This window comes from Canis lupus, chromosome 4 (genome assembly GCF_003254725.2).
Source record: "Canis lupus dingo isolate Sandy chromosome 4, ASM325472v2, whole genome shotgun sequence".
Classification (NCBI taxonomy): domain Eukaryota; kingdom Metazoa; phylum Chordata; class Mammalia; order Carnivora; family Canidae; genus Canis; species Canis lupus.
The window spans coordinates 71,009,218-71,022,153 of NC_064246.1; the positions used below are offsets into that span (position 1 = coordinate 71,009,218).

General features: G+C 41.9%; 1 long non-coding RNA gene across 1 annotated transcript in view; it reads right to left on the reverse strand.

Moving 5' to 3' along the window:
- Positions 1–12,817: 12,817 nt before the first annotated feature.
- LOC112652815 (uncharacterized) overlaps positions 12,818–12,936 on the reverse strand; it is a 106,775-nt gene continuing 106,656 nt past the window's right edge. Inside the window, exon 4 of the long non-coding RNA XR_003131741.3 lies at positions 12,818–12,928. This is a non-coding gene — a long non-coding RNA (uncharacterized LOC112652815). The remainder of the gene's footprint in view (positions 12,929–12,936) is intronic.

Genomic DNA, 12,936 nt, shown 5'->3' on the forward strand with positions numbered 1-12,936 from the left:
TCCTGCGGCGCTTCCCCCTCCCCCGGCTCGACCCGCCTCCAGCCGCGCCCCCCGCCCCAGGTCACCTCCACCCCGCTTGGGGACTTTTTCCTAACACCTCCAAAGGTTGCTCGGGTCTGTCCAGCGCACTTGGGCGGAGGGAGGGCGTCTGCGGTTTGCAAGCGGGGGAGGATAAGACGAAGAGGGGGCGGGGCCGGCCGAGTCTGGGGCGCTAAGAAGATAAATGGGATTTAAGGCGCGCAGATGGAGAGCAGAGGCCCCGCCACTCCTCTAGAAACGCGGGGTGGAGATTAGGGCCCCGACGCGGGGGAGCGGGGACCCCGCCCTGCAGAGGAAGGCAACTTGAGACCCTCCAGGGGGAAGAGATGAAAGTCCAGGTTAAGCCGGGCGTCGGGGACATCAAGCCCCCTGGCGGATGGAGAAGACCAGACCCGGACCCGGCACCCCGCCCACCCCCACACCCGCTGAGCTGGGATTGGGGTCCAGGTGGGGTGCAGGTGCGAGGTCCTGGCCACTGATTCCGGACTCTGGGTTCCCGGGTCAGCTCTCTTCTCCTCTGGATTTACTGCCCTAAGACTCCGTAAAATACGCCTTTGGTCGGGTGTCCTGGTGGCGCTTAGAGAAGGGAGACCCGGGATTCGTGCTGATTTTCAAGCCGGCGAGAAGAGAAAGCGGATACAATAAATAAACCAAGAGAGAAAAACCTAGAAGGCAACACAGGCTTGGCCGGCTCCTGGGGAAAGATCAAAGATCCTAGGAAGTGCCCCGCAGAGGGAGCCAGCGCTGGCTGGCTGGGAGGACCTTGCAACCGCCCCACCGCGCAGCCCAGCTGAGGTTCCTGGCCCTTCCTTGTTAACCTCTGGGAGAGCGGGAGGGAACAAGGTTGACTGACATCTCTCCCGCTCCCGACCCCCCCAAGATTTCTCCTCTTTTTAGGAATGAAGTAAGCCCTGGCTAGAGGGTTTGTAATGAGCCCCTTGTTTGCTAACAAACAAACCTTGTTTGTTAGCAAAGCTTGAGAATATGGTCCCTTAGTATCTGGGTTCTTAGGTGTGCAACTGCCCATGATAAATCCAAGTCCACTCCAGCTGGAGTATCTGCAACTCTTAGCTGTGACACCAGAGCTTGTCCTTTTACACGGAGCTAGAGTAGAAAAGTTGAACAGATGGTTCTCTTCACTTCCAAGGGGATACCAAGGCCACGTTTGGAAGCCAGGCTATGTGACTGCCCCCAACACTGCTAGTCTCAAAGTAGCAGAATCATAGACCCTTGGGACCCTCGGGACCCCCCAGAAGGCATCTAGTCCCTTCCTACCTCCATTTCACACAGAAAATTACCTTCAGCACCTCTGGCAGATCATTCACCTGGGTTTAACCTCCACCTGTAACAAAGAGATCCTATTTTACCACCAGCCCAGAAGTTGTTGGATAGCTCCTTTTATGAGAAAGTTATTTTTTAACAATGTATTTAATTGAAAGAGAGAGCATGAGCAGGGGGAGTGGCAGAGGGAGAGAGAATTTCAAGCAGACTCCACAGAGCACAGAGCAGGAGGGTGGGCTCCATCCCAGGATCCTGAGACTGTGACTTGAGCCCAAACCAAGAATCCACCACTCAACTGGCTAGCTACCCAGCTGCCCCATGAGAAAGTGGCGTTTTGTATCCGATCTAAGGTAGTAGCCAGAACCAAGCAAGTGTTACCATGAAGATACCTTCCGTGTTGGTTCTGCTCTTCCCCACTTAAAAATAATTCTCCCTGATGTAAAAGTTGGAAGTAATAATACCTGCTATAATGGCTGGCAATTATATTAACACCTACTATGTACCAGACCCTCTCTGAAATGCTTTAGAATCCCAATAACAACCAGACCAGGTAGGTAATTGTTATTAGTATTACTTCCATTCAACAGATGAGGCAACTAAAACATGAAAAAGTTAAGTAACTTAAATCTTCAAGTTACTTTAACTGCACAATTCTCAAAAAAAAAAAAAAATCATGCAGCTCCCAAGAGACAGAGCTTCGACTGAGTGCAGGTGGTCTGGTTCCAGAGTCCAAGCTTTTAAGGAGACAGAGGGAGAGCAGACACAGAAGTGGACCAAGGATCACAAAATCTTGGTGTTGGGCAGCCCGAGTGGTTCCTGGGTTTAGCGCCGCTTTCAGCCCAGGGTGTGATACTGGAGACCCTGGTTCGAGACCCGAGTCGGGCTCCCTGCATGGAGCCTGCTTCTCCCTCTGCCTGTGTCTCTGCCTCTCTCTCTCTCTGTCTCTAATGAATAAATAAATAAAATCTTTAAAAAAACAAAACAAAACAAAAAAAAACAAAATCTTGGTGTTTAATATCAGGCTCTTTTCAAGTATATCTTGATAAAATGAAGGGGCTGGATGAAATCATCGATAACTTCCAGATTTTGCTTTGTCTTTATCATCTGATGAATCGCACCATCTAATCCAAGCCATTTTTGCTCTGAACGTGCCTTCTAAAAGACTGGAACAAACTGTCCATTGCAAATTTTGTAAGCCCAAGATTCATTCTTCTTGCATACCCTTGGCCTGTGCCCATATCACCTCTTCATCTCTGGCCCTGGGCTTCCCTTCGATCTTCTGCAGATGGCTGTAGGTGATTTCAAAGCTGGCTTGGTTTCTTCAGAGGCACCTCTTGTTTCTTCCTTATGGGATTACCTTCAATTATGTTATTATATTTTACTTTTGAGTTCACCTCCAAATGCTCTGGATCCTCAGCCCACTGAGATAAGCACTTACTTCCAGAGATCTGCTTGTTACAAATCTAGGGCATACCTTAGACTGAACTTCCTTCCTTCCTTTGAGAGTCAAATCACATCCCCCAAGGTTCCTTCTCGTATCAATTTGATAACCAGTTTACAACACTTATAAATCTGACTAAAGATAAATGGACACTTGCCTTTCACTTCCTTCCCGGGAGGAGGGGGAACAGAGGCCAGAGACTTTGAATGTTTCATTTTTAAAAATCTGTTCACATTCACTGGAGGTCTAAACTCAATTAATAAGGTCATCAGAAGAAGAGTGACCTGCCTGCTTTGCTCAACATCATAGAAGAGACTGACCTTTGTTTCGTGGAATGGATTTTGAAGGTGTTTAGCTGAAAGTAAAGGCAAAGTTACCAATGACAGAATGTTGAGGAGGTCCCTATGTGAGAGTGCAGAAAAGCCAGCAGTCAAGACTTGGCTTTGGATTTATTTTTTTTGAAGGAAGTTATATGTACATATAAACTTTGAAATTTGCATCAGGCAGAGTGTATAGTGACAAATATGTTTCACCCTGTCTCTCCCAGAAGCAACCACTGTTATCAGTTTTCTTGTATGTCCTTCCAGAGATATTCTATGAACACACAAGCAAACACATACATATATACTTAACACAAAAAGGAGAACCTTGTACATGCTTTTCAACCCGAAAATCTGCCCACATCAGCAAATAGAGATCTGCCTCCATCTTACTGTCTGCTGAATAATATTCTGTTGTGTGATGAGCAATTTATTTGTTCCTTCTTCGTTGTTTCTTATTGTGTCATTATGGACCATACTGCTGGACATGACCTTGAATAACAGTTTGCACATGTCATAACAGACTGTGGGGTACACTTCTAGACTGTGCATTGCTCAGCAGAACAGTGAATTTGCCTTTTCACTTTGATGATTTGGCCAAATTTCCTCCCTAGGAGAATATACAAATTTGCACTCCTAGAAGCCAAGAAAAATGTGACTAATTCCACAAAATCTCATCAACACAATATCTTATCAAACTAGAGCCACATATTATTTCCATATATGTTGCATGTTTCAGCCATCACCCAACATATAAAGAAAAGCACCCAGATCAAGAATGAGAATACTACTACCACTTCCAGTAACCCTTCCTCATGTTTCCTCTCAAGATGCAGAGGTTCTAGAAGAGGGATGAGAAGAGTTCAGACCTCCCATTTAAATTCACAAATAAAAATTACAATAACACAAATAGAGATAGGTCAGTGGAAAATGTAAGCATTCCTCATCCCCACTAGGAAATGAGCATTAATTGAGATTTGATCCCACTATGTGTAAGGCTCTGTGCTGAGAGCAGAAAGACTAGAGGAAAGAAAATACAATGTCTTCTGCACTCAAGAAGACAGTTTAGAGAAGACAACTGCACAGCCCACTTTTCCACAGAGCAGAACAAAAGAAGCACTAGATAAGAATTTGAACACCATGCTATTGGCATGTCAAGAGAGGAAGACCTTGTATTACAAATGATAACCTATGGAGCAGTATCGTATAAAAATACAGCCATCGACCTCATGAATGTTTAAACCATGCTTCTCTACATAACAGGATTCTACCAAGAACAGAACTGGAGTTTTAAGGGTAAATTATTTGGTATTCCCAAATCTGTCCTTCCTTCCGCATACGTTTCTGGAAGCATAAATTAAAATGACCACGGAATTATAGTTTTATATAAATGGAATTGAGTAATTTACTCCAGTGATGTAATAATTTATGTCCATAATCTCAACATTATGTTTAAGATTTTCATCTAAATTGTATGGTTATTCCTTTTCGTTGGTGTATAGTGCCCCATTTTATGCATATATTACAATTTGTTTACACACTACTGCTGATGAACACTTGGGATGTTTTCTAGTTTGGAGCTACAACCAAAAAATGTTTCTATAATTATTCTTGTATGTGTCTTTGGTAAACCTAAGTATGCATTTCCATTATGCATAATTACTAGGTTATATGGTAAGCACAGGTTTAAGTTTGGAAGATAATGTCAAGCAGTTTGTCAAAGTGGCTATACCAATTTATACTTCCACTAGCAGTATATGAGAGTTTCAGCCATTCCACAATCTCACCAACATGTGGTATTTTCTTGTTTTTTTTTTTTATTTTAGTCATTTTGGTGAGTGTGTAATATCACATTGCAGTTTTAATTTGTGTTTTCTTGAAAACTAATGAAGTCAAGTACTTTTTCACTTGTGTATTAGCTATTAGAAATTCTAGTTTGTGGGGACTCCTGAGTGGCTCAGTCGGTTAAGTATCTGACTCTCGATCTCAGTTCAGGTCTTGATCTCAGGGTACACTGGAAATGGAGCCCAAAAGAAAGAAAGAGAGGGGGGAGAGGTGGAGAGGAAGGGAGGGAGGGAGGAAGGGAGGGAGGAAGGGAGGAAGGCAGAAAGGAACCCTATTTTGTGAAGTGTCTATTCATGCATTTTGCCCATTTTTCTATTGGACTGTCAACCTATTTCTTATTGATTATAGAAGTTCTGTATATAGTCTGGAAACGAGTCATAGGATTTTTTTGTTGGTGGCAGATGTTTATATTGAAAAATATTTTTCCCATTCTGTCTTGTCTTTTTACTCTCTTAATAATGACTCTGAGTGAATAAAAGTCCTAGTTTTAATGTACAATTGATCAATTCTTTTTCATTAGTGGCTAGCATTTTTAATGTTCTATTTAAGAAATCTTTACTTACCTCAAGGTCATGAAGATAATAGTCCATGTTTTCTTCTGAAAGTGTTATTGCTTACCTTCCACATTTAGATCTGCAATGGGTCTTTGTGCACAATGTTGGGTAGTCCTCAAGTCTCTCTGACTGGTTGCTCTGTCTTGATTTAGATGTGGGCAGGTGCATCTTCACAGGGAGATGCGGCTTCCAGAGTATGGCTTTGGGAGGGTATCTTTTCCTCCGCAAACATCAGCCAAGCTGATATTCAAGACTAACACTGTGACTTGTCACCAGGTATATCTAAGGAGATAGCTACCTTGCATTATGTGTTTTGTAGTATAAACAAAGTCCGTCCGCTCCAAAACATGTCACCTACAGGTCTCTCAGTTTCCTTGAAATGTTTACCATTTGAAATACTCCCATGAGTTAAGAGTATAACTTGTTAATAACTTATATCCATTCTATTCCAAAGAGCACAGGAGAATATGGAAGAGAGAGAGTTTAGGAACTTTTATCCAGGTGGTTCCCTTAACATGGACGTATTCTTCCTGAAAAGGAGAAAGAGCTCATTAATACTGTGCTTGTTAACAAAGAAATGAGGACTAATTTGTTAGCTAATTTAGCTGTCACCTATGATATGAGGTCCAGGTTCCACAGCAGGTGGAGCGTATGAATTTGATAATGTCTTGGGAAGGAGAATTGGTGGCAGGTGAGGTTCAGAATGTAGGACATGGATTGTTTGTAATAGCAAAACTCTGGAAGTCATAAAAAAATCTTTCTCTAGAGGAGAGATGGGTAAAACACATTATGGAATACAATGGAGGTGTATCCAGCTCTTGAAAAAGGAATAGACTTAGAGCTTCATGTACTAAAATGGAACAAAGTAGACAAAACAAGCTGCAGAACAGAGTGCAGGTGTTCACAGAGTGGTGGGAAGGGGATTAGGGGATCTGGGATGAATGCAGGGGAAATGTGCAATGTGTTATTTTTTTAATTAATTGTATTGTTAAATTATAAGAATTTCTCTATCTGGATTAAAAAGAAAGTATGGGGATCCCTGGGTGGCGCAGCGGTTTGGCGCCTGCCTTTGGCCCAGGGCGCGATCCTGGAGACCCGGGATCGAATCCCACATCGGGCTCCCGGTGCATGGAGCCTGCTTCTCCCTCTGCCTGTGTCTCTGCCTCTCTCTCTCTCTGTGACTATCATGAATAAATAAATAAAATCTTTAAAAAAAAAAAAAAAAAGAAAGTATGAATGCATTTTAAAAGATGATACGAAAAAAAAATAAAAAAAATTAAAGATGATACGTCAGTCTAGGTGGAGCAACAGGAGGAATGATAGGGACTGAGAAACCAAGAGAAGAGATACAGGTCTCATGTATCTTGAGAGAGGGAAGGAATAGAGTTTGAGACAGGCACTGCAAAAGGGAAGGAGGGTATAAAAGGCAGATCTCACAAATCACGTGATTCTGTGTGCCAGACTTCAGGTCCGAGAAAAAAAGAAAGGGCTACCATCTTCCGGAAATGCAGGGATACCCTGTAGCACGTTGAAGATTGGGGTTCCACACACAACACAACAAAACACGGGAGCCCCACAGTGGCCACAGGCAACTGCTCATCACACTAAAAGGCATCTATTTACAGCACTGGCATGCCATTTCAAAATGTAGGGCTTGTTTGGGAACAATGCAATGTCCAGAAAAATCTCAGTGGACTGGAGGTCAGGAGACCTGCACTCCAGCTCTGGCCCTGTCACTAACTGTCAGTGGGACTCTGGTGATTCAATCAACCTCTTTAGGCCTTACTTTTCTCCTCTATCAACCAAGGTTGCTGAATAAGATGAGGTCTCAGCTTATCCAGGCACTCACAGTTATCAGCTTCCACAGAAAAGCCTCTTTACTTTTCCCAAGATAGACAGATGTCAGTACTTAAAAACAAAAAGGAGTCTTGTAAAAGGCTTGTTCTCAGAAAAACTTTGAAGTTGGAAAACAAGTCTTTTGCCAAAAAAGAAAAGAAATAAAAAGAACACAAAACAAAATAAAACATTTAAAACACATTCACACACACGCATGTACACACACCCAGAGATGTCAGGGCAAAAGCAATTCTTTGCCTCAGAGAAGGCTGTAGGAAGCAAACTCAAAGTTTCCAAGCAGGCCACATCCAGCCCATCCAGACAGAGGAAATGGGGAGGTGTGAGAAAGGAGGGGCCGAGAAGACCAGGGCTGGGTGGTGGGTGTAGGAGGCAGAGGAATGCTGGCCTTTCTGGGTTAGTTAGTGACAATGCAAATAACTGCAAATTTCCTGATGCCAAGAGAAAACCTGTGGAAAGAAGCAAAAAGCCAATCTTTCCATCTGAGATTTATTGTATTTTTATTTGCGCAATTCTTAAGGAAAGAAAGTGAGAAGGAGGTGGAGGAGATTGGAAGATTTGAAGGTACGTTTGAGTTTGATCAGTGTCACCAAGCAGAAGGTGTCAAGGAGGTGAAAAACAGCTGAGTGAGGGGAACACTTGGTTTGTACCCAGCCCCAGGGGAGGAAAGTGGGGGTGACAGAAAAAGGTTTATGCAAGAGAAGAAGTTGTGTGACTTGTCAGGATGGCAGTGCTGTGGGACAAGGGAGGAATGGGACAGCTTCAAAGGCGGATCTGAAAAGTAGGAGGGAATGGCTTAGATTCATGACAATATGAAGTTAACTGACAACATGAAGAAAGATCAACAGTGAAGGAGGAGAGAGAAGTTACCCTCGGTTGCCTGCCCTGTGTAATGGGATGTGACACCTACTGTAAATGCTGTGCCCATCAGACGGGATGCCCCAGTGCACTACGCATACCATGCACTTGGCACTCACTGAAAGTTGGCTTTATTTCATTTCATCACTCACATTCATCACAGAGACAAGCTAAGTGCCCTCCAGAGTTAAACTCCAGAAGCACCAGTAGATTATTGCTAGCAGAGCAATGGAGGCTTGGGGGCAGAGATGAAACTTTGATCCAGACACTTTCAGCATGAACCGGAAATAATGGAAAACCAAGGTTTGTATTTTGAGATAATGAAAGACCTCTCCCAAAAGATTATGACATCCTAGATAGGAATTCTCCCAGGAAGGAATAATAGCTGAGCCATCAAAATAAATGAAGATACACACAGGATAGACCTACATCTGGTAGGATGCCAGGTAGCTCTAGCTCCTCCTGGCAAGATCTAGCCTATTCATATTTTCCTTCAGCGTTCGTGTCTCTTAATTGATCCAGTATGCGTATTTTTCATGTTCCCTATTTCCTTCTTTATTACTCATTATATGTCCCTGGATGAGTCACATTGCTTCCCTGACATTAGTTTCCTGTGCTGAACTTGGATGGAGTTCAGCTCCGGCTCGGACAATCTTGCATCCATGTTTGGGCATGGTAGTCCCATGCAGGTCCTTCTCAGTCTTGTCTAGACCCTAACAACTGATCCTGGGAAATGCTACCATGGCTCTAGCTTCTGAGCCAAAGGAATAGACAAAAGTCGTGGAGATGTTGACTTGCATGTAGTCGGTGAACCAGTGAACTACATCCCTCTCTAGGGATGGCTTTAATCGCTTTGTTCCCAAGCTCCATTATAATCATGGGCTTAATTGGAAAAAAGCAACATGAAATTCAAACTCTCTACTTTCAATGGAGTGAAAAGCAGATGACAGCAATATAAGGACCTTATTTTGAATGCATAATAAAGTATGTGTGCATATTTATATGTGCCTCCATATGTCCTCACCATGCAATTGTACACCTGGACTTTCCCAAACAGGAGAGAACTATATGGAGGGAAATTAGGACAAGGAAAAAACCCAGAAGTCAAGAAAACAAACTGAGAGTGGAGAAAGTAACAGAAGTAGAAGATACAGAGATAGGAAGAGCAGTCTCACCTATTTTCCCAAAAGTCCACAGAATTGTAGTTCACCGGTTTGATAGCACAGTTTCAAATTTTAACTATTTAGCATTTTAATGACAAGTCAGGTAGTTAAACAAGATTACCAGTTCAAACTGATGGCTCTTTACAGGTGTGCTCTTCTATAAGAAATTGGAATTTATGTAAAAGATTCTTTCAGGGGATAACTGGGATTTTTTCATGATTTTTAAAAGACTTTTAGGAAAAGTAGTCACTACAGGGAGATTTTCCAAGTGCTTTGATTGAGAGTGGAAGAGATACTTAAAGTGTTAGCTTTAATTTCAATTTGTATGCATTCAAATATAAAGACAAAACATTATTGAAATGAAAGTGTAATCCAGTGGAAAAAAAGTGAAATATATATATATATATGATATGTATATATCCAAATTGAGATTTCATTAAAAAATTTAAAAATGCAAATACTACACTATTGGAAGAAAATAATTATACTTAGGGAAAAAAATCATTCTCAAAATGTTCTCCATCTTCCTCTCCCACATTTTCTTAGGAAGAAATGTTCCATAACAGAGAACAGAAATACTCTAAAACTCTCCTTACCTTTCCAAGGCACTGAAACATAGTCGTCTCTTCGACAGCATTTGCTTAGCCTAAAGAGTAAACTTTAATAGCAAATTATTTCTAAGATTACCTATTGTAATGTTAAAGAACTAAGAATCAACTTTTTTAAATGGGATCTAAAATCCAGTCAAATGTGTCAAATTCATGATTAAACAATGCTCTAGTAAGTTTATCAGATTTGAAAGCTAGATGAGCAGTTAATGACAGGGAGGAGAAGGTGTGATGGTATGTTAGCCTCAAGTATCAAAATTCATTAGACTATTATTTAGTTTATAAAACAAGTAAGTTAGGAGAGTTTGCAAGCTGTAAATTTTCTAAATTATAGTTTAATATGTGAATGATACTCATTAGAATCTAAAATGGTAGAGCCTCCAAATTTACTTTTAGGGTTTATTTTGTGCTATATTTTTGTTAATGGTAAATTAATATGACTATGGGTAGTAAGCTGATGTTCCTTTTAAAATAATGTTTTCTCAGGGGCATCTGGGTGGCTCAATTGGTTGAACGACTGATTCTGGATTAAAGCTCATGTCATGATTCCAGGGTTCTGGGATGGAGTCCCTCGTTTGGATCAGCACAGAGTCTGCCTGAGATTCTCTCTGTCTCTACTTCTTCCTCTATCCCTCCCCTTGCATGTGCTCTCTCTCTCTCTCTCCCTAAGTAAATAAATCTTTAAAAATAAATAACACTTTTTCAATTTCCCCAATTTTTTTATTTTATCACGTAGTTACCCTGTTCCAAATTACTGTTAGCATGACTTCTATATCCCCAAACAATAATTACTCTAATACACAGTATCTAAATAAAACTAGATAATTTAAGTCAATAAAATGTCAAAACAACATTTTCCCTTAAATCTTACCCAAAAAACCAACCAGATTTCAGTTTCTTGAACAGTCATGTCACAAATAAAAGGATGTATTTACTCAAGAGGACCACTGAGTGATGAAAAACAATCAGCCGCTTTCAAGCCAGCAAGATTTTGACATTGGCAAAATTTCTCTTAGACCTGTCCAGGCAGGGCTATACTGGGAACCAAAGCTCAGTGGATGGAGCTCACCAACCTGTCAGCTATAGAGCTTCTTAACTCCCCACTCTTCTCTCACCCTGAGGACCAAGAACAGAGGAGTAATGGGCCACAGACCTGAAGTGGGCAGGCCACAGGAGAACTTCCTGTTCTTGGCCCCGCCAGCCCCTTCCTGCCCAGGTAATTTGGCCGACTGAGAACTGGTTACACACAGGCATGAAGTCTGTCCCCTCAGCAACCTGTCTTCATATCATACACTTTTGTCTCATTCCCAACTTCTGGCTCCTCCATCCCAGAGTACTGCTATGTGATTTGTCAAGCCCACTCGTGTATGATATTAAAAGAGTCGGCAATACATTATTTATGCTGATTTTAAAAGGAACCCTATTCCCAAGCAAAGTGCAAATGAGAGATAACAGTTTTGCTTTTTCTGAGGGGATGTTTGCATTTTCACAGAATATCAAAGCAAGAAATGAAGTAAATAGTCTAAGATGCAAATAGATGGCTTTCAACAAGGGGTTCATAACTTGGATGCACATTAGAATCTTGTGTAAGGGAATTTCATAAAATATCAATGCCTGGGTTCCATCTCCACAGATTCTGATTCACTTGGTCAGGGCAAGGCCTTGGCATTAGGGTTTTTAGAAACCCCTAAGGGATTTTTGGTGTGCAATCAACATTAGGAACTAGTGATCTAGAGTGTCTAGAGTAACAGAGTGTAACCTTGAAACTGGAAGGTGAAGGCTGGTGAACACTTGCAGGGAGGGTAGTCAGGAGGAAGATGCTGTAGCTAGGACTGCTCAATCGGATGGGAGGCTGGTCCGGAGCAACACTTCTCAAACCTAATATGTACACTCTCTTGGGGTCTGATCAAAGAGAAGATGACAATTCAGTAGGTCCGGTGGGCTCCTGAGATTCTGCATTTCTAACAAGCTCCCAGATGATGCCCAGGCTGCTGATCCAGAGGTCATAACTGAGTAGCAAGGATCTAGATGATCTTGAAGATCCTTCTGATCCTAAGAAGCTCTGATTCTCTGAACTGAGACCAATAGGACTGGAGAGGAGAGATTAGTCCAGAGAGGGGGCCTGAAGGCTTGACCCACAGAGTACTCTATTTGCCTAGCCCTGAAATGATGATGAACAGGTTTGTCTGGAGCATAACTCCCTCCTTGTACAGTCAGAGGAGTCAAGTTGCTATAGACCCAGTGGAGAAGCAAATGTGCTAAGGAAACATTTCAGAGGTCAAAGGGAACCAAGGAGCCTACTCAACCACTCTTCTGAGTAGACGTGATGGAAGCTTGGAAATCCAGGCATCAAAGTAAGGTATAAAAAAGTAGGAATGGGCAGCCCGGGTGGCTCAATGGTTTAGCGCCTCCTTCAGCCCAGGGCGTGATCCTGGGGACCCGGGATCCAGTCCCATGTCAGGCTCCCTGCATGGAGCCTGCTTTTCCCTCTGCCTCTCTCTCTCTCTCTGTCGCTCATGAATAAATAAAATCTTTAAAAAAAAAAAGTAGGAACAAGAAGTGGACATAAGATATTTAAGGATATCAAATGATTTCAAACACTTTATACTTTACATTTTAAAAATTGTGAAACCTTATTTGGACAAAAGCACTAAAGATAAATGTAGTAAATGCATTCACAGGAAAATCATACTAACTTTAGGTGAATTGATACATTAGATTGGGATGATCTGTTCTTTAAAGCAATTTTTAAAATTATTTGAAAATATTGTTTTTATTCTAAAGCACTTTTTAAATCTCTCAGGGATTCAAGAAAATGTTTTTCCTTTTGATATTCTTCGTTATCAAATATTCTGTCAAAAGGGAGTATCACCTTCGGGTTGTTGGTTTACTGAAGAGATTCTTATCTGTGCTGAGACCATGACCATGCACCACGACTGGATGAAGATGCGGCTGTCAATTGCAACTGGAAAA